Genomic DNA, 20,662 nt, shown 5'->3' with positions numbered 1-20,662 from the left:
TTTAACCGCAAATCGAATTTCGTACGCAAACAAACGTTCTTCGAAAAAAATTTTTTTTGCATGCAAAATTTAATTTTTTGTGTGCATAACGTAGTCCTGGTTACAATAATATTGGCTTTTATTTTCTTTTGACTTATTTTTTTTCTTCAAAAACGCTGAAAATTCCTATTTTCTTTGTATGGGGTGTTTATATATGCCTTGATCAATGTCTGATAATTTGAAAAATCAAAAATTCAAAATAATCTTCATTAAAAGATTTTGTCAAAAACTAAAAGCTTGTTGCTTTTGTTATATAAATTGTGAAAGACAGCCTAACTCAGATAATGCAAAGACCGTCCAACCTTTGGTGCTTTGAGTAACCAAGGTCTTTGTTAATTGTGTTCGGCTGCAAACACAACCGAAAACTCTTCAGAAAATAAATTTAGACAGAAAAAATCAAAATTTTTGGTTTATGGAAAAACATCTATCATACAATTTTCATTTATGGAAAAATGTTTATCATAGAGATTTCATACAATGTTCTGTACGTATGGCATTGTATGGAATTGTATGATAAGAAGTTTCTCATATATGGGAATTGTATGATAAGAAGTTTCGGTCATCCCGGGAACATAGTTAACAGACAAAATAGTTGAACAAAGTTTCGCTGAGAAGAACTTTAATAACTAAAACAAACTAGGGAAAAACAAGTTATAGATCTAAAAGCGAGAAAACCAGCATGAACAAAAATGATGTTTAAAAAAACATACTTCCTCAAAAATTGGATTTCCATTTATGAATGGAAAATCATTTGCTTGAAACGTTTGAATCGTTCTAATTAACTCCAGTCTCAATCATGAGTCACGGGTATTTAATTACTGACAGTTTATAAGCATTTGTTTGTTCGTGACCAAAACTTAGGCAATGTGGGGGCTAGGAAATTAGACAATAAGCAAATTAGACGGATGCTACAAAAAACATACTGGAAGAAATTTATATATTACAGATCTGGAGTTTTAGACGCCACTGCTAAAAAAAAGGAAAGAGGCAACAAAGATTTTTCATATGAGTCAAGTTTCATAAATGAAAAAAGGACATAAACTGACAAAACCTATCATAACAATTAGTTTAAAAGAACATTAAATGTCAAATCCGAATATTACAGAAGAGTTTTGAATTGAATACATTATGCATGATTGACTTCTAAATTTCTTGGCTACCGAAAATTAACTGTTGTCTGCAAACAATTTTATTTTTCTCACGCAATTTGTAGGCAAACAATTTTCATCTCTTTTCAAAATTCTTTTTTGTAGAAATCGCCTCCTAAGTGATGAAGCTGTCCTCATAACCTCTACTGCTTGCAAAGAAAACGGCGGAATCTTTCTGAACTTTTTTCTATTTGATTGAAAAAAGATTGAATAAATTTTGCTCGTAAAAAAATTTTGAATAAATTTTTCTCGGAAAATTTGTCAGTCTAAGTTTGTAATCTAAAAACAAGTTGCAGCTTCATAATTTGGGGATCTGAAAATAGAAAAAAAATCATCGAATTCATCAAAAATGATTTCAATTCATTTGATAATGTTATAAAACAGTTACAAGTTGGATACTCTAACGAATGGATTACAAATTTGTACAAATCTTGGAGTCAAAATAGGAATTTATTCAATAAGTTCAGCTCGATTTCGTGTCTGGTCTAATTGTTTATAAAACCTGCGATGACTTCTGGTCCAATTGATTACTTCTGGTGTAATTGTTTATAAAACCTGTCAGCTTCTCTAAGTGCATCTGGTGTTTTTCGGTCAACGATGACTACGTGATCATGAGGGTGCTTGGAAACCGTAAGAGGTTCCCGATAATCCCATTGGGCAACTCCACTCGTTATATCTCTTATAACCAGTGGACCTTCAGGTGCGCAAGTTTTACAATAGGCGGTACAATTTATATAGAGCCATCGGCTTTCTCGTTTGCAAACTGCGCAGCTATTCAACAAGCCCTCAGAAAAAGCTCTTAACCTTCTAGCTTTTTAACAAACCGAAAAGTTTTGATAGGCTCAAAATCCATTTTCTCTGCCAGCAATTGAATCAATATTTTTGATGGTATTGCTGCGAGCCGTTAAAAAATGTTCGCTAGGCTGAATTCGATGCCGTAAAACAGTACCAAAAAAGATCAACGATGTGTCTGTTTTGTTTCTAGGAAAGAAAACCCGCACCGAAGTTTCATGGGTAATAATTGATTATAATTCATTTTTTTTTTCAATATAATGGATCATTTTTTGTACATAAATTCCATGAAAATTGATTAAATTTTGTAAATAATGACTCTAATTTCTGCAACTTTCTGCAAAACTCGAACGAACACGTTCATCCAGGGGCGACCAATATGTAGTAATTTTCCAAAAAGTGCCCAAAAACAGCATTTTTGACCAGCTCCTCACGTCACCAGTACCCCCCTGGGAGGTATTGGTGTGGGATCTATAGGTTACTTTTTGTAATTTTTCAATAACTCGATTGAAAATAGGAAAAAATGAAATTAAGCGAGAGAACAAAATAACTAACTTAACTTTAACAAAATTATGAAAAAAAGAAAGCAACAAACAAAAAGATTTGAATAAATGGATTATAATCCATTATAATCGATTGAAATGGATTTTTTTTCTTTTGATAACTTTTTTTGAAAATGGAATATAATCGATTATATTGGGATTCTATTGCTTAAAAAATATTATCATTATAATCCATTTAAATCGATTATAACCAATTACTTTTTGTTATTTTGTAGAGACTGACAATAAAAATTCAATATAATCGATTATTATCCATGAAACTTCAGTGCGGGAAGTCATTATCATAAAAATGAAAAACACTTGTTTCAAAAAGAGCAAAATAACAGAAAAGGTTGAGTTAAAATATTAAGAGCCCATATAATAAACTGTTTTCAACATTATAAACTGTTTTCAACTTTAAACAACATAAATTATGTTGTTTAAAGTTAATTAGATATTTTATTTATGCCCGGGTTGACCTCCATACACCAAAAATGCTTATTATACAAATCCATACATCAAGTGTGTGGAAAAAAGCTTGTCATACAATTTTCATACAATTTCTAAAACTGGTTGAAAAAAGATATAAACTTATTTCTGTGGCTGTTTGATTGTAATAAAACAGTCTGGTGATAAAAAAAACGAGGTTTTTGTTTTTTGAAAAAAATGCTTATCATACAATTCCTATATATGGAAATTGTATTACTGGCAATTTTTTGATGGCGACACAAAAAAAATTTTCTGTAATTTTGAAAATTTGGCCCAAAATTTTTTTTGTTTTTTTTTTCAACCGCAAATCGAATTTTGTACGCAAATAAACATTTTTCGAAAAAAATTTTTTGCATGCAAAATTTAGTTTTTTGTGTGTATAACGTAGTCCTGGATACGATAATATTGGCTTTTATTTTCTTTTCACCTAATTTTTTTTTCAAAAACGCTGAAAATTCTTATGTCGTTTGTGTTTATGTGTTTATGTATGCCTTGATCAATGTATGATAATTTGAAAATTCAAAAATTTAAACTAATCATCATTGAAAAATTTTGCCAAAAAATAAAAGTTTGTTACTTTTGTTATATTAATTGTGAAAGACAGCCCAATTCAGGTCGTTTTATATGCATTGTAAATGCAAGACCGTCCAACCTTTGGTGCTTTGAGTAACCAAGGTCTTTGTCACTTGTGTTGGGTTGCAAACACAACCAAAAATTTATCAGAAACTAAATTTAGAAAGAAAAAACCAAAATTTTTGGTTTATGGAAAAACACTTATCATACAATTTTCATATACCAAAAAATGCTTATCATAGAGTTTTCATACAATTTTCTGTACGTATGGAATTGTATGAAATTGTATGACAAGAAGTTTCTCATATATAGAAATTGTATGATAAGAAGTTTTGGTCAACCCGGGTGAATTAAATTTGTTACAATTTAATCGGGTGAAGGACAACAAGAAGGATCTTAGTTAGACAAAGAATTTAATAGACAGTGCTAGTACACTGCTTTTGCTATTACAAGGAACTACAGTGCTACTACACAGTGCTGTTTACTGCTTTTATTTATAGGAATAGCAATTCAGGCAGTGAGCCTAATAACTAACAAAAAAGAAGGATTTTGGCGGGTAATTAATGAAAATGTGAAAACGAATAAACTTTTCACATTTTGTTTGCCCTCAAATCGAAGAGAAAAAAATAATACTGCTGTTATAAGTAGTTGTTCGAAATTCGGCTAATAAAGTTCTTCCAATCGGTCGCCTTGCTTTTTTTTATTTACTTTCTCTCATAATAGCCTATTAAATTCTCCTTGTCATTCACACTAGACGATGATTGAAAACTCGCTAATATTTTTCTTCCAATTGGTTGGCTTGCTTTTTGTTGGCTTTACTGTTTTTCATAATTTCCCCTTAATTTCTGTATGGATCAGATCCAACTCCTTATCGATCAGTTTAGTTGTTTTTAAACAGTTTTAAATGGGGCAGTACAACAGTGCCGAAGTACAGCAGTGCCGAAAATGAAAAAGTGTTCAACAGTGTTGAAAACTGATCATTTTCAGCTGTTGAACAATGAATCATTTTCGGCACTGTTGTTTTTTGGCACGGTTCTGATGCCCTTAGAGGGGCGTTCAACAGTGACGAAATTCAAGAGTGCCGAAAACAAAATTATTGATCAACAGTGAGCACAATCATCAAATTTCGGCACTGTTGAACACTTTCATTTTCGGCACTGTTGTACTTCGGCACTGTTGAACTCCCCCATTTTAAATACTGTTCAAGTTTGTATTCACAGCCCACTTTTTTCTTTTTGTCTCTTTTGAGTTGTCAATTTTTCATTCAATCAGAATGCAGAAAAAATTGATGCATAAATAGTACGCTCTAGAGCTAGTTTAATGCTTTTATCTGCAGGGGTGGCACTATTATGTAGATATCATAGGGGAGAATTGATGCCAATTTAATAATTGTTAATTAGATCCTTCATAGTCTCATAATAGTAGTGCCGCTCAAAATACACAATGAAGGATCTAATTAACAATCACTAAATTGGCATCAATTCCCCCCTATGATATCTATATAATAGTGCCACCCCTGCAGATAAAAGCATTAAACTAGCTCTATAGCGTACTATTTATGCATCAATTTTTTCTGCATTCTGATTGAACGATAAATTGACTATCTTAATTTAGTGGATCAACCGTAAAATCTCTCCCCCTCCAAGTGAGCTACCTTAGAAGGCCCCGCCCAAGCATGTATTAATTTTGAAAATTAAGTTTGTATATAAAAAGCATTTCATAGAAACCCGCAAATAATACTACTTTTAACATTTTTTATGCGGAATTGCATTTGTATGCTCTTAAATACCTAGATTAATGTTCTATAACAACTTTTTTTTCGATATGCTTAAATGTGAACAAATCTAGGCTATAATCGAAGTTAGCTTATAAAAAATCCAAATTTTTTGCTTCCTAAATCGATTGGGGGGGGGGAATTGTACGGTTGATCCAATTAATTAAGCTAATATATATTCGTGGATTAGTTTTTGATTAGAATCAGTTATTCACTTCTTCGATTCATCAAAATGCAGCAACGTTCAGATTACAAACAAAACTTTCTAGTGCTAGCTTACTGCTGTTATTTATAATGGTGGCGATTCAGAAAGTGAACTTAGTAACAAAAAATTGAAGGTGTTTTTGCCAATAAAGGAACAAAGGCGGTAAACAAATGATAGTTTCTCAGTTTGATTGTTCTATAAATTAGCATTTTAGAAAATATCTGCTGTAATAGATAGTGACTCGGGTTGACCACAAAAAACCAAAAATGCTTATCATACAATTCCATACATCAAGCGTATGGAAAAGTTCTAATCATAAAAAATCATTGAATGAAGATTCGAACTAAAGTTTGATGCTTTTAATGTGTGATTTTTGAAAAGAACTTTTACACTATTCAGGTCGTTTCCAATACATTGTAAATGCCAGACGATCTACCCCTTAGTGACTCTAGTTTTAAATAAACTATGGGTTTGGTCACTTGTGTTCGGTCACAAACACATCCCAAAAGAATTTTGTGAAATAATATTTTTAAAAAATCAACTTTTTTGGTTATGAAAAAAATGCTTGTCCTACAAATTCTATTTATGAAAAATGCTTTTCTTAGAGTTTTCTTAACATTTTTTGTATCTATGGAATTATAGAAAATTGTATGATAAGCATTTTTTCATATATAAAAATTGTGGGATAAGCATTTTGGTCAACCCGAGGGGTCAGTATTACCGCTAGTCTACTATTAGTAATAATACTCGTCTTAAGATTTAGTGCTAGTCTACTATTATGAGACTATAAAGGGGTCTACTTAACAATTCAATTACTAGCGTGGCGAAACTTACAGTGGATCTACCTAACAATCCCCCCCCCAAGGTTTTCTACTAAAGATTTGCCACCCCTATACCTCTATAAAAAAAACAGTTAGCTAGTACTAGATCTTTCCATTTGAAACTCGAATTTTGCTGCATTCTGACTAGTCAAAAATTGACTAAGTTGGCCTAACAAACAAATACACCTTCCTAGAAATATTAGGTAGATCAAATTGATTTTTTGACCAATCAGAATGCAGCAAAGTTCGAATTATGAACAGAATGCTCGTTCACTGCTTTTATTTATAGGGGTGGAATTCTTTAGTAGATACCCTAGGGGGGATTGATAAGAAGATTCACTATAAGTTATGCCAAGCTCTGGTACAACTGAATATAGAAGCTCAGTGAGATGTGTGCCTGCGTATTTCGCATACATCCGTTTGTGCCGACTATTGTAAATAAAGTGTCACATACTTTTGAAGTATGCGTGCATGCACGAGCCCAACCACATATCTTCAGGTCGCCATATGCAAGGAAGTGAGAAGTTGAAGTTGACACTGTTCCCATAAAATCCAATGCAATGCTGCGCACAGTTTTGTACCACAAGCTCTCAATGATAGAGCTGCTGAATATTTCCAATTGACCCATACAGTATTTGAAGGGCGCTTTCTTTCCAGGTAAAACGCTCTCCGGAATCTAAGGCGAGGTTCAATTGTGACAGATGGATTGCGTTTTTCAATAATGTGAATCACAGACGCATTTCGACCCTAGCGAACAGCCTCTTTTTGGCTCAGTTTCACCCTATGCATGAATGGTCAATCGACCCAATTTATTTTGAAAACTGTTTGTCGATCCAACGAAATTACGAAATTTGAGGGCAGCGCGACCCTTATCATTTTTTTGGGAAAACTCGTCCAAAAAGTTAAAAATGACGCTTTTGTCTAATTAGAAAATCAATTGATTTATGGCCGATTCATGATTCTCTAAATTAAGACGACTGCTCGTATGAGGACAAAACCCTGATTCTTATGCCGTAAAATGCGACTGTAGCAAAATGGTTTTTAGAAACAAATTAGAGAAAACTTTTTTTGTTAACTGAAAAAAAAAACACTTTTAAAAATTTTCTTACCCCACACTTTTAGCTGAATTGAATTGCTGTCTAGTCATTCTTAGAAATATAAATAGACCGCACAATAATTAACCCAAATGGTCCTTTTTCAAAACTTAATATCCTAACAGCTTTACAAAACGCACTTGCAAAACACAAAAATTATTAAACTTCAAGTTCGAGCATCGATATTGTCAATAGTATAAAAAGTTCTGCCAAAAAAACTAGGATGTTATTTTGAAAATTGAGTTGTAATACTCAAAGATGATTGGTTGAAATTACTTGCGGAAAGATCAATCAACAGTTTGGTCATTTTAGGCCAAATGCAAAAGTGAGCCGAAGTCGTTCAGAGCGTGGAAGTTTTAAGAAATCAGCGAGCAAAGTTATTCTGTGCTTTTTCCAAGTTCTTTAGTTATTTTTGGGTCCCATCTATCATAATATAACCTCAAACCGGGGCAACTTCGAGTTTTTACGAGGTACCTCTATGAATCTGCAAAGCCCTGCCGTGTTCAAGGGCACGTGACTTTCGGCATTTGGCTTGCGCGGGTTCGCAATTCTCCATTCCGGGTTCTTTCAGCAGTACAATTCTCAATATTTTGCTGTAGTTTACTTACGCAATTACTTAATAATTCAAAACAACGAGACTGGGGATTTTTCACTCAAGTTAGACAAACGAGCTGTAGCTGATTTGGAGGGAGAGGAGGGGTTGTGGGTGTTCGAATCTTTACGGAAATTTATCACCTTGATTTTTTCGCTCCTAATAAATAAGGGAAAATTCGTTCATCGAAAAAGAAACCAAAAAACTTCTGTTTTTCAAAATTTTGCTAGCATTTTTGGTGTTTTTTTTGTAAAAGGTAACTCGAGCCTCTAGAAACTTTTCTAGTACTAACAGCCCCACAGTACTACTGATTTATATCTCCTGAGTTGTTCAAAACCAAAAAAAAATCCAAAATCAGGCAAAAAATCAGAACGGAAAACTCTGATCATAGATGGAAAACAGTCATTGCGCACATAAAACATATCAAGTTGATCAAAAAAAATACAGCCGGCCGACAGCTAAGTACTGCAAAAAAAAAATTTAGTTTTATGATGTGGAAAAAAAATTTTCAATGCTTCTATTCGATATCAAAAATTGACTTTGATGAAACATTATTAAATGCTTCAACAAGAAAACTAATGATTTAAACAACAGTTTATATAAGAGATCTTCATAATGAGAAATATATCATGAACTGGAAATTCTAGTTTTCAACTATTTTTACAGAAGCGTTCTCATTTTTGTTAACACCAAAAACCAAAAAAAAAAATTTTAAGGTTTTAAATTTTCATCATTTAAGGTCAAAATATAGTCCAATACTATTTCGATCCATGATCGAACACAAAGTCGACCACAGGTAGGGTCGAAAAATAGTCGAGCAGAAAGTCTCACTTAAAGCTTGGTCGAGACATAGTCAAAAACATGGTCAAAACATAGTCCAATACTATTTCGATCCATGATCGAACACAAAGTCGACCACAGGTAGGGTCGAAAAATAGTCGAGCAGAAAGTCTAACATAAAGTATGGTCGAGACATAGTCAAAAACATGGTCAAAACATAGTCCAATACTATTTCGATCCATGATCGAACACAAAGTCGACCACAGGTAGGGTCGAAAAATAGTCGAGCATAAAGTCTCACTTAAAGCTTGGTCGAGACATAGTCAAAAACATGGTCAAAACATAGTCCAATACTATTTCGATCCATGATCGAACACAAAGTCGACCACAGGTAGGGTCGAAAAATAGTCGAGCAGAAAGTCTCACTTAAAGCTTGGTCGAGACATAGTCAAAAACATGGTCAAAACATAGTCCAATACTATTTCGATCCATGATCGAACACAAAGTCGACCACAGGTAGGGTCGAAAAATAGTCGAGCATAAAGTCTAACATAAAGTATGGTCGAGACATAGTCAAAAACATGGTCAAAACAAAGTCCAATACTATTTCGATCCATGATCGAACACAAAGTCGACCACAGGTAGGGTCGAAAAATAGTCGAGCATAAAGTCTCACTTAAAGCTTGGTCGAGACATAGTCAAAAACATGGTCAAAACATAGTCCAATACTATTTCGATCCATGATCGAACACAAAGTCGACCACAGGTAGGGTCGAAAAATAGTCGAGCATAAAATCTAACATAAAGTATGGTCGAGACATAGTCAAAAACATGGTCAAAACATAGTCCAATACTATTTCGATCCATGATCGAACACAAAGTCGACCACAGGTAGGGTCGAAAAATAGTCGAGCAGAAAGTCTCACTTAAAGCTTGGTCGAGACATAGTCAAAAACATGGTCAAAACATAGTCCAATACTATTTCGATCCATGATCGAACACAAAGTCGACCACAGGTAGGGTCGAAAAATAGTCGAGCATAAAGTCTAACATAAAGTATGGTCGAGACATAGTCAAAAACATGGTCAAAACAAAGTCCAATACTTTTTCGATCCATGATCGAACACAAAGTCGACCACAGGTAGGGTCGAAAAATAGTCGAGCAGAAAGTCTCACTTAAAGCTTGGTCGAGACATAGTCAAAAACATGGTCAAAACATAGTCCAATACTATTTAGATCCATGATCGAACACAAAGTCGACCACAGGTAGGGTCGAAAAATAGTCGAGCATAAAATCTAACATAAAGTATGGTCGAGACATAGTCAAAAACATGGTCAAAACATAGTCCAATACTATTTCGATCCATGATCGAACACAAAGTCGACCACAAGTAGGGTCGAAAAATAGTCGAGCATAAAGTCTCACTCAAAGCTTGGTCGAGGCATAGTCAAAAACATGGTCAAAACATAGTCCAATACTATTTCGATCCATGATCGAACACAAAGTCGACCACAGGTAGGGTCGAAAAATAAACGAGCAGAAAGTCTCACATAAAGCTTGGTCGAGACATAGTCAAAAACATGGTCAAAACATAGTCCAATACTATTTCGATCCATGATCAACACAAAGTCGACCACAGGTAGGGTCGAAAAATAGTCGAGCAGAAAGTCTCACTTAAAGCTTGGTCGAGACATAGTCAAAAACATGGTCAAAACATAGTCCAATACTATTTCGGTCCATGATCGGACACAAAGTCGACCACAGGATGGGTCGAAAAATAGTCGAGCTTAAAGTCTAACATAAAGTATGGTCGAGACATAGTCAAAAACATGGTCAAAACATAGTCCAATACTATTTCGATCCATGATCGAACACAAAGTCGACCACAGGTAGGGTCAAAAAATAGTCGAGCAGAAAGTCTCACTTAAAGCTTGGTCGAGACATAGTCAAAAACATGGTCAAAACATAGTCCAATACTATTTCGATCCATGATCAACACAAAGTCGACCACAAGTAGGGTCGAAAAATAGTCGAGCAGAAAGTCTCACTTAAAGCTTGGTCGAGACATAGTCAAAAACATGGTCAAACATAGTCCAATACTATTTCGGTCCATGATCGAACACAAAGTCGACCACAGGTAGGGTCGAAAAATAGTCGAGCAGAAAGTCTCACTTAAAGTATGGTCGAGACATAGTCAAAAAAATGGTCAAAACATAGTCCAATACTATTTCGATCCATGATCGAACACAAAGTCGACCACAGGAAGGGTCGAAAAATAGTCGAGCAGAAAGTCTTACTTAAAGTTTGGTCGAGACATAGTCAAAAACATAGTCAAAACATAGTCCAATACTATTTCGGTCCATGATCGAACACAAAGTCGACCACAGGAAGGGTCGAAAAATAGTCGAGCAGAAAGTCTCACTTAAAGCTTGATCGAGACATAGTCAAAACATGGTCAAAACATAGTCCAATACTAATTCGATCCATGATCGAACAAAAAGTCGACCACAGGTAGGGTCGAAAAATAGTCGAGCAGAAAATCTCACTTAAAGTATGGTCGAGACATAGTCAAAAACATGGTCAAAACATAGTCCAATACTATTTCGATCCATGATCGAACACAAAGTCGACCACAGGTAGGGTCGAAAAATAGTCGAGCATAAAGTCTAACATAAAGTATGGTCGAGACATAGTCAAAACATAGTCCTTGTCCAATACTATTTCGATCCATGATCGAACACAAAGTCGACCACAGGTACGGTCGAAAAATAGTCGAGCAGAAAGTCTCACTTAAAGCTTGATCGAGACATAGTCAAAAACATGGTCAAAACATAGTCCAATACTATTTCGATCCATGATCGAACACAAAGTCGACCACAGGTAGGGTCGAAAAATAGTCGAGCAGAAAGTCTCACTTAAAGTATGGTCGAGACATAGTCAAAAACATGGTCAAAACATAGTCCAATACTATTTCGATCCATGATCGAACACAAAGTCGACCACAGGTAGGGTCGAAAAATAGTCGAGCATAAAGTCTAACATAAAGTATGGTCGAGACATAGTCAAAAACATGGTCAAAACATAGTCCAATACTATTTCGATCCATGATCGAACACAAAGTCGACCACAGGTAGGGTCGAAAAATAGTCGAGCAGAAAGTCTCACTTAAAGCTTGGTCGAGACATAGTCAAAAACATGGTCAAAACATCGTCCAATACTATTTCGATCCATGATCGAACACAAAGTCGACCACAGGAAGGGTCGAAAAATAGTCGAGCAGAAAGTCTTACTTAAAGTTTGGTCGAGACATAGTCAAAAACATAGTCAAAACATAGTCCAATACTATTTCGGTCCATGATCGAACACAAAGTCGACCACAGGAAGGGTCGCAAAATAGTCGAGCAGAAAGTCTCACTTAAAGCTTGATCGAGACATAGTCAAAAACATGGTCAAAACATAGTCCAATACTATTTCGATCCATGATCGAACACAAAGTCGACCACAGGTAGGGTCGAAAAATAGTCGAGCAGAAAGTCTCACTTAAAGTATGGTCGAGACATAGTCAAAAACATGGTCAAAACATAGTCCAATACTATTTCGATCCATGATCGAACACAAAGTCGACCACAGGTAGGGTCGAAAATTAGTCGAGCATAAAGTCTAACATAAAGTATGGTCGAGACATAGTCAAAAACATGGTCAAAACATAGTCCTAGTCCAATACTATTTCGATCCATGATCGAACACAAAGTCGACCACAGGTACGGTCGAAAAATAGTCGAGCAGAAAGTCTCACTTAAAGCTTGGTCGAGACATAGTCAAAAACATGGTCAAAACATAGTCCAATACTATTTCGATCCATGATTGAACACAAAGTCGACAACAGGTAGGGACGAAAATAGTCGAGCAGAAAGTCTCACTTAAAGCTTGGTCGAGACATAGTCAAAAACATGGTCAAAACAAAGTCGACCACAGGAAGGGTCGAAAAATAGTCGAGCAGAAAGTCTTACTTAAAGTTTGGTCGAGACATAGTCAAAAACATAGTCAAAACATAGTCCAATACTATTTCGGTCCATGATCGAACACAAAGTCGACCACAGGAAGGGTCGCAAAATAGTCGAGCAGAAAGTCTCACTTAAAGCTTGATCGAGACATAGTCAAAAACATGGTCAAAACATAGTCCAATACTATTTCGATCCATGATCGAACACAAAGTCGACCACAGGTAGGGTCGAAAAATAGTCGAGCAGAAAGTCTCACTTAAAGTATGGTCGAGACATAGTCAAAAACATGGTCAAAACATAGTCCAATACTATTTCGATCCATGATCGAACACAAAGTCGACCACAGGTAGGGTCGAAAATTAGTCGAGCATAAAGTCTAACATAAAGTATGGTCGAGACATAGTCAAAAACATGGTCAAAACATAGTCCTAGTCCAATACTATTTCGATCCATGATCGAACACAAAGTCGACCACAGGTACGGTCGAAAAATAGTCGAGCAGAAAGTCTCACTTAAAGTATGGTCGAGACATAGTCAAAAACATGGTCAAAACATAGTCCAATACTATTTCGATCCATGATCGAACACAAAGTCGACCACAGGTAGGGTCGAAAATTAGTCGAGCATAAAGTCTAACATAAAGTATGGTCGAGACATAGTCAAAAACATGGTCAAAACATAGTCCTAGTCCAATACTATTTCGATCCATGATCGAACACAAAGTCGACCACAGGTAGGGACGAAAATAGTCGAGCAGAAAGTCTCACTTAAAGCTTGGTCGAGACATAGTCAAAAACATGGTCAAAACATAGTCCAATACTATTTCGATCCATGATCGAACACAAAGTCGGCCACAGGTAGGGTCGAAAAATATTCGAGCAGAAAGTCTCACTTAGAGCTTGATCGAGACATAGTCAAAAACATGGTCAAAACAGAGTCCAATACTATTTCGATCCATGATCGAACACAAAGTCGACCACAGGTAGGGTCGAAAAATAGTCGAGCAGAAAGTCTCACTTAAAGTATGGTCGAGAAATAGTCAAAAACATGGTCAAAACATAGTCCAATACTATTTCGATCCATGATCAAACACAAAGTCGACCACAGGTAGGGTCGAAAAATAGTCGAGCATAAAGTCTAACATAAAGTATGGTCGAGACATAGTCAAAAACATGGTCAAAACATAGTCCTAGTCCAATACTATTTCGATCCATGATCGACCACAAAGTCGACTACAGGTACGGTCGAAAAATAGTCGAGCAGAAAGTCTCACTTAAAGCTTGGTCGAGACATAGTCAAAAACATGGTCAAAACATAGTCCAATACTATTTCGATCCATGATTGAACACAAAGTCGACAACAAGTAGGGTCGAAAAATAGTCGAGCAGAAAGTCTCACTTAAAGCTTGGTCGAGACATAGTCAAAAACATGGTCAAAACATAGTCCAATACTAATTCGATCCATGATCGAACACAAAGTCGACCACAGGTAGGGTCGAAAAATAGTCAAGCATAAAGTCTAACATAAAGTATAGTCGAGACATAGTCAAAAACATGGTCAAAACATAGTCCAAAACTAATTCGATCCATGATCGAACACAAAGTCGACCACAGGTAGGGTCGAAAAAAGTCGAGCAGAAAGTCTCACTTAAAGCTTGGTCGAGACATAGTCAAAAACATGGTCAAAACATAGTCCAATACTATTTTGATCCATGATCGAACACAAAGTCGACCACAGGTAGGGTCGAAAAATAGTCGAGCATAAAGTCTAACATAAAGTATAGTCGAGACATAGTCAAAAACATGGTCAAAACATAGTCCAATACTATTTCGATCCATGATCGAACACAAAGTCGACCACAGGTAGGGTCGAAAAAAGTCGAGCAGAAAGTCTAACATAAAGTATGTTCGAAACACAGTTTAGAAACATAATCAAACTCAAGAACTGGGCCAGAGATGATGTTAGACAAAAGTCTGAGAAACACTCTTTTCGCACAAAAAGTAACCAATAATCAAGTTTTTATACAAAAAAAAATTCAGTCACATCCTGTTGGGTTTCTGGTAAAATCGTAAAATCCTGTTCAGTTTTTTATGTGCATGTTTACTTTCTTCCCGCTATATCAAAACTATCAAAACTTCGGTTTTTTCCTAGAAGAAAATTGCTTTTTTGGAAAACAGTCTATGAACTGCAAGCTAGTTTGTCATAATTGATCCGGCCATTAAAAAAGGAGAGCAATTTTGTATTCCGATTTGTTTTGTTTTTTTTTTAACGCAAAATCAGTTACCACAAATAATCATTAGATTGGGTTAAGTGATATATCATATTAAAGCCCCCTTCAGTCGTGCTTCCAACAACCTTATTAGTTTATCACAACTTGAAAAGAAGGACACCAAATAGAAATTGTTAGTTTTTATAAGACTTGGTGACTTGGTGGGAACATTTTGTGCTCATTCCACAGTAACTGGTTATTCTTGATCTTTTTGGAGATCTTAGACACTTGAGATGCCACTTCCTCTACAACTTGGAGTATGTTTGGCATCTGTTTCATATTTCAGAATATCTAAGTATTTAAGAACTTGTGTTAAACGCTAGCTTAATCAGCTTATCTTTCTTGTAAGTCAAAACAATTGGGCACACGAATCTATTTTTGTTGCTATTTTTTTTTCAGTTTTTGAGTGCTCGAATGTCAACGTACAAAACTTTTGACTCACTGAAGCCTGATGTTTTATTATTTTTGTAAATTGATGTTCTTTTGAAAGTTTACTTATTGACTTACTTTCTCAGGATCTCGTTATTATCAATTTGTTTTGCCTTTGACTATGCGCTGATTACATTACAACACTTTTTTCTAAAGTTTCATAAATATTTATTTATACCAGGCCAATCCAAAGGAACATTTTTGGTAACTGAAGTTTCTTGACAATTGAAATTTTTTACTTTTTTTCTCAGGTTCCTTCGTTTTACAGCTATTGTGGGCTCTCTTTTTACAAAATTCTAATGAATATTTTCAGAGTTATAATATGCAATCGGTTTACTTTTATTTGTCATCCTGAGATAGTTTAATACTCTGTGATCTTTAATTAAGGCTTAGTTTTAGTTTTCATAAGGTGGTTAATTTTCTACAATTTTTTTTGGTAATCGTATTTCTTCAGATTGTTTATGAAGATATCTCTAATTCATTTTTCTTCTCCGCTGGCTATATCACATTTCTGGTTAACCTGCCTTAAAGCTCCCCTAAATTGTTCCAAGCTTTATTTTTCCCTTGAGGCATTCAAATGCAACAATTGGCTTTCTGATGAGTCCAAAATTTTGCAAAACAACCTTAAGAACTTGTGTTAAACGCTAGCTTATTCAGCTTATCTTCTTGTAAGTCAAAACAATTGGGCTTATGAATCTATTTTTGTTGCTGTTTTTTCAGTTTTTTGAGTGCTCGAATGTAAGCATACGAAACCTTCGACTTACTGAAGCCTGATGTTTTTATTCTTTTTGGAAAATTGATGTTCTTTTGAAAGTTGTTGTTCTTGTTTTCTTGGATAAAACGACCGTCTTAGCGATTGATTTACTTTCTGAGGTGGTAACGATTCACTTACGTTCTCAGAATCTCGTTATTATCAATTTGCTTTGCCTTTGACTATGCGTTGATTATATTACAACACTTTTTTCTAAAGTTTCATACAAAGTTATTTACACCAGGCCAATCCAAAGGAATATTTTTGGTAACTGAAGTTTCTTGACAACTGACATATTTTTACTTTTTTCTCAGATTGCTTCGTTTTACAGCTATTGTGGGCTCTCTGTTTACAAAATTCTGGTTTTTAAAGTTATAATATGCAGTCGGTTTATTTTTATTTGTCATCTTGTTATAGTTTAATACTCTCTGTTCCTTAGTTAGGGCTTAGTTAAGGTCTTCATAGTTAAGGGCTTCATTGGTGGTGAAATTTCTATAAATTTTTTTGGTAGTCGTATTTCTTCAGATTGTTTATGAAGATATCTCTAATCCATTTTTCTTCTCCGCTGGCTATATCACATTTCTTGTTAATCGTTAATCTCCGTTAAAGCTCCCCTAAATTGTTCCAACCTTTATTTTTCCCTTGAGGCATTCAAATGCAACAATTGGTTTTCTGATGAGTCCAAAATTTTGCAAATCAACCTTAAGAACTTGTGTTGAACGCTAGCTTAATCAGCTTATCTTCTTGTAAATCAAAGCAATTGGGCTTATGATTCTATTTTTGTTGCTGTTTTTTCTGTTTTTTGAGTGCTCGAATGTAAGCATACGAAACTTTTGACTTACTGATGAAACCTGATGTTTTTATTCTTTTTGGAAAACTGATGTTCTTTTGAAAGTAAATGTTCTATTTTTGGATAAAACGATTGTCTTAGCGATTGACTTATTTTCTGAAGTGGTAACGATTAATTTACATTCTCAGGATCTCGTTATTATCAATTTGTTTTGCCTTTGACTATGCGCTGATTACATAACAACACTTTTTTCTAAAATTTCATAAACATTTATTTATACCAGGCCAATCCAAAGGAACATTTTTGGAAACTGAAGTTTCTTGACAATTTACACTTTTTACTTTTTTTCTCAGATTCCTTCGTTTTACAGCTATTGTGGGCTCTCTTTTTACAAAATTCTAATGGATATTTTCAGAGTTTTAATATGCAGTCGGTTTACTTTTATTTATCATCATGAGATAGTTTAATACTCTCTGATCTTTAATTAAGGCTTAATTAAGACTTCATAAGGTGGTGAAATTCCTACAAATTTTTTTGGTAATCGTATTTCTTCAGATTGCTTCTGAAGATATCTCTAAATCATTCTCCGCTGGCTATATCACATTTCTTGTTAACCTCCGTTAAAGCTCCCCTAAACTGTTCCAAACTTTATTTTTCCCTTGAGGCTTTCAAATGCAACAAATGGCTTTCTGATGAGTCCAAAATTCTGCAAAACAACTTTAAGAACTTGTGTTAAACGCTAGCTTAATCAGCTTATCTTTTTATAAGTCAAAACAATTGGGCTTATGAATCTGTTTTTGTTGCTGTTTTTTCAGTTTTTTGAGTGCTCGAATTTAAGCCTAATGTTTTTATTCGTTTTGGAAAATTGATGTTTTTTTTGAAAGCTGATGTTCTTATTTTTTGTATAAAACGACCGTTTTAGCGATTGACTTACTTTCTGAGGTGGTAACGATTGACTTAAATTCTCAAGATCTCTTTATTATCAATTTGCTTTGCCTTTGACTATGCGTTGATTACATTACAACACATTTTTCTAAAGTTTCATACATATTTATTTACTCTAGGCCAATCCAAAAGAATTTTTTTGGTAACTGAAGTTTCTTGGCAATTGACATTTTTTACTTTTTTCTCAGATTCCATCGTTTTAAAGATATTGTGGTCTCTCTTTTTACAAAATTCTAATTGTTATCTTCAGAGTTATAATATGCAGTCAGTTTAATTTTATTTGTTATCTTGAGATAGTTTAATACTCTCTGATCTTTAATTAGGGCTTAGTTAGGCTTCATAAGGTGGTGAAATTTCTACAATTTTTTTTAGTAGTCGTATTTCTTCAGATTGTTTATGAAGACATCTCTAATTCATTTTTCTTCTCCGCTGGCTATATCACATTTCTTGTTAACCTCCGTTAAAGCTCCCGTAAAGTGTTCCAAGCTTTATTTTTCCCTTGAGCCTTTCAAATGCAACAATTGGCTTTCTGATGAGTCCAAAATTCTGCAAAACAACTTTAAGAACTTGTGTTAAACGCTAGCTTAATCAGCTTATCTTCTTGTAAGTCAAAACAATTGGGCTTATGAATCTGTTTCTGTTGCTGTGTTTTCAGTTTTTTGAGTGCTCGAATGTAAGCCTAATGTTTTTATTCGTTTTGGAAAATTGATGTTTTTTTTGAAAGTTGATGTTCTTATTTTTTGTATAAAACGACCGTTTTAGCGATTGACTTACTTTCTGAGGTGGTAACGATTGACTTAAATTCTCAGGATCTCTTTATTATCAATTTGCTTTGCCTTTGACTATGCGTTGATTACATTACAACACTTTTTTCTAAAGCTTCATATATTTTTATTTACACCAGGCCAATTCAAAGGAAATTTTTTGATAACTGAAAATTCTTGACAACTGATATTTCTTACTTTTTTCTCAGTTTGCTTCGTTTTACAGCTATTGTGGGCTCTCTGTTTACAAAATTATAGTTTTCAGAGTTATAACATGCAGTCGGTTTATTTTTATTGGTCATCTTGTTATAGTTTAATACTCTCTGTTCCTTAGTTAGGGCTTAGTTAAGGTCTTCATAGTTAAGGGCTTCATTTTTTTTTTATTGAAATTTCTATAAATTTTTTTGGTAGTCGTATTTCTTCAGATTGTTTATGAAGATATCGCTAATTCATTTTTCTTCTCTGCTGGCTATATCACATTTCTTGTTAATCTCCGTTGAAGCTCCCCTAAATTGTTCTAAGCTTTATCTTTCCCTTGAGGCATTCAAATGTAACAATTGGCTTTCTGATCAGTCTAAAATTTCTGCAAAACGAATCCAAAGGACTTTCACCTTGGTAATTGTTTAGGCAAATAGGCGCTTTTTTGTTATCTAGCGCCAGATAGAGCTTTGAATCGACCTTTTTGTTGGCTTTTTCAATGCGCTTACCGTTAAAAGTCTCCGTTTTCAACTTGATATGTTCGTTTTTGTTCTCTTTTTTGTAGTTTTTTTCTTCTAGGATTATGTTAACAATGTGGAGGTCAGGTATGACCGTTAAATTAAAGAAATAAAGATTTCAAATGAGACAATCGCACCAAGACTTGAACAAACCTGTGAGCCGAGTCACCGAGAAGTTCAAAAATTATGTGTAAGGAGAGTAAACTAAAAGTTGTGTAAAATATGGGGCGTCCCCCCACCCACGTTCTGAAGCCAGAGAGGCGTTTCGATACTTTAAATATATATTGAATTGTATTGCCGTTTCATCTATTTCTTTTTGCAGTTTGGGAAGCTCATTGTTCAGTCTATCGATTCTTGTGTATGTATCGTCGTCAGATTTAGCAAAATAATCGAATTTTGGACAGTAGCAATAAACTAACTTCATTGACGAAAGAATTTTGAGCGGGGTTAAATCGTAACCTTCAGCCGGATAGAAATACGATAGATGGGCAGTTCAAACAAGCGCGTAAATGATAAGGGTACCTCAAAAATATACTAACTGATGGCTTTCTGATGAGTCCAAAATTCTGCAAAACAACTTTAAGAACTTGTGTTAAACGCTAGCTTAATCAGCTTATCTTTTTATAAGTCAAAACAATTGGGCTTATGAATCTGTTTTTGTTGCTGTTTTTTCAGTTTTTTGAGTGCTCGAATTTAAGCCTAATGTTTTTATTCGTTTTGGAAAATTGATGTTTTTTTTGAAAGCTGATGTTCTTATTTTTTGTATAAAACGACCGTTTTAGCGATTGACTTACTTTCTGAGGTGGTAACGATTGACTTAAATTCTCAAGATCTCTTTATTATCAATTTGCTTTGCCTTTGACTATGCGTTGATTACATTACAACACATTTTTCTAAAGTTTCATACATATTTATTTACTCTAGGCCAATCCAAAAGAATTTTTTTGGTAACTGAAGTTTCTTGGCAATTGACATTTCTTACTTTTTTCTCAGATTCCATCGTTTTAAAGATATTGTGGTCTCTCTTTTTACAAAATTCTAATTGTTATCTTCAGAGTTATAATATGCAGTCAGTTTAATTTTATTTGTTATCTTGAGATAGTTTAATACTCTCTGATCTTTAATTAGGGCTTAGTTAGGCTTC

The 20,662-nt window shown here is 34.5% G+C and overlaps 1 long non-coding RNA gene across 2 annotated transcripts; it reads right to left on the bottom strand.

Annotated features, from left to right (window-relative positions):
- Window positions 1-1,585: 1,585 nt before the first annotated feature.
- Window positions 1,586-20,067, bottom strand: LOC134848082 (uncharacterized). Of its 2 annotated transcripts, XR_010162892.1 has the most exons (4): window positions 19,817-20,067; window positions 7,916-8,041; window positions 6,838-7,059; window positions 1,586-1,881 (listed from the first exon to the last, which is right to left on the bottom strand). It is a non-coding gene; the product is annotated as an uncharacterized LOC134848082 (long non-coding RNA). The 2 variants fall into 2 exon arrangements; XR_010162891.1 differs by having other exon boundaries at window positions 6,838-8,041.
- Window positions 20,068-20,662: the final 595 nt, after the last annotated feature.

Source organism: Symsagittifera roscoffensis, chromosome 6 (genome assembly GCF_963678635.1).
Source record: "Symsagittifera roscoffensis chromosome 6, txSymRosc1.1, whole genome shotgun sequence".
Classification (NCBI taxonomy): Eukaryota; Metazoa; Xenacoelomorpha; order Acoela; family Convolutidae; genus Symsagittifera; species Symsagittifera roscoffensis.
This window is presented reverse-complemented; position numbering and strand designations above follow the sequence as displayed.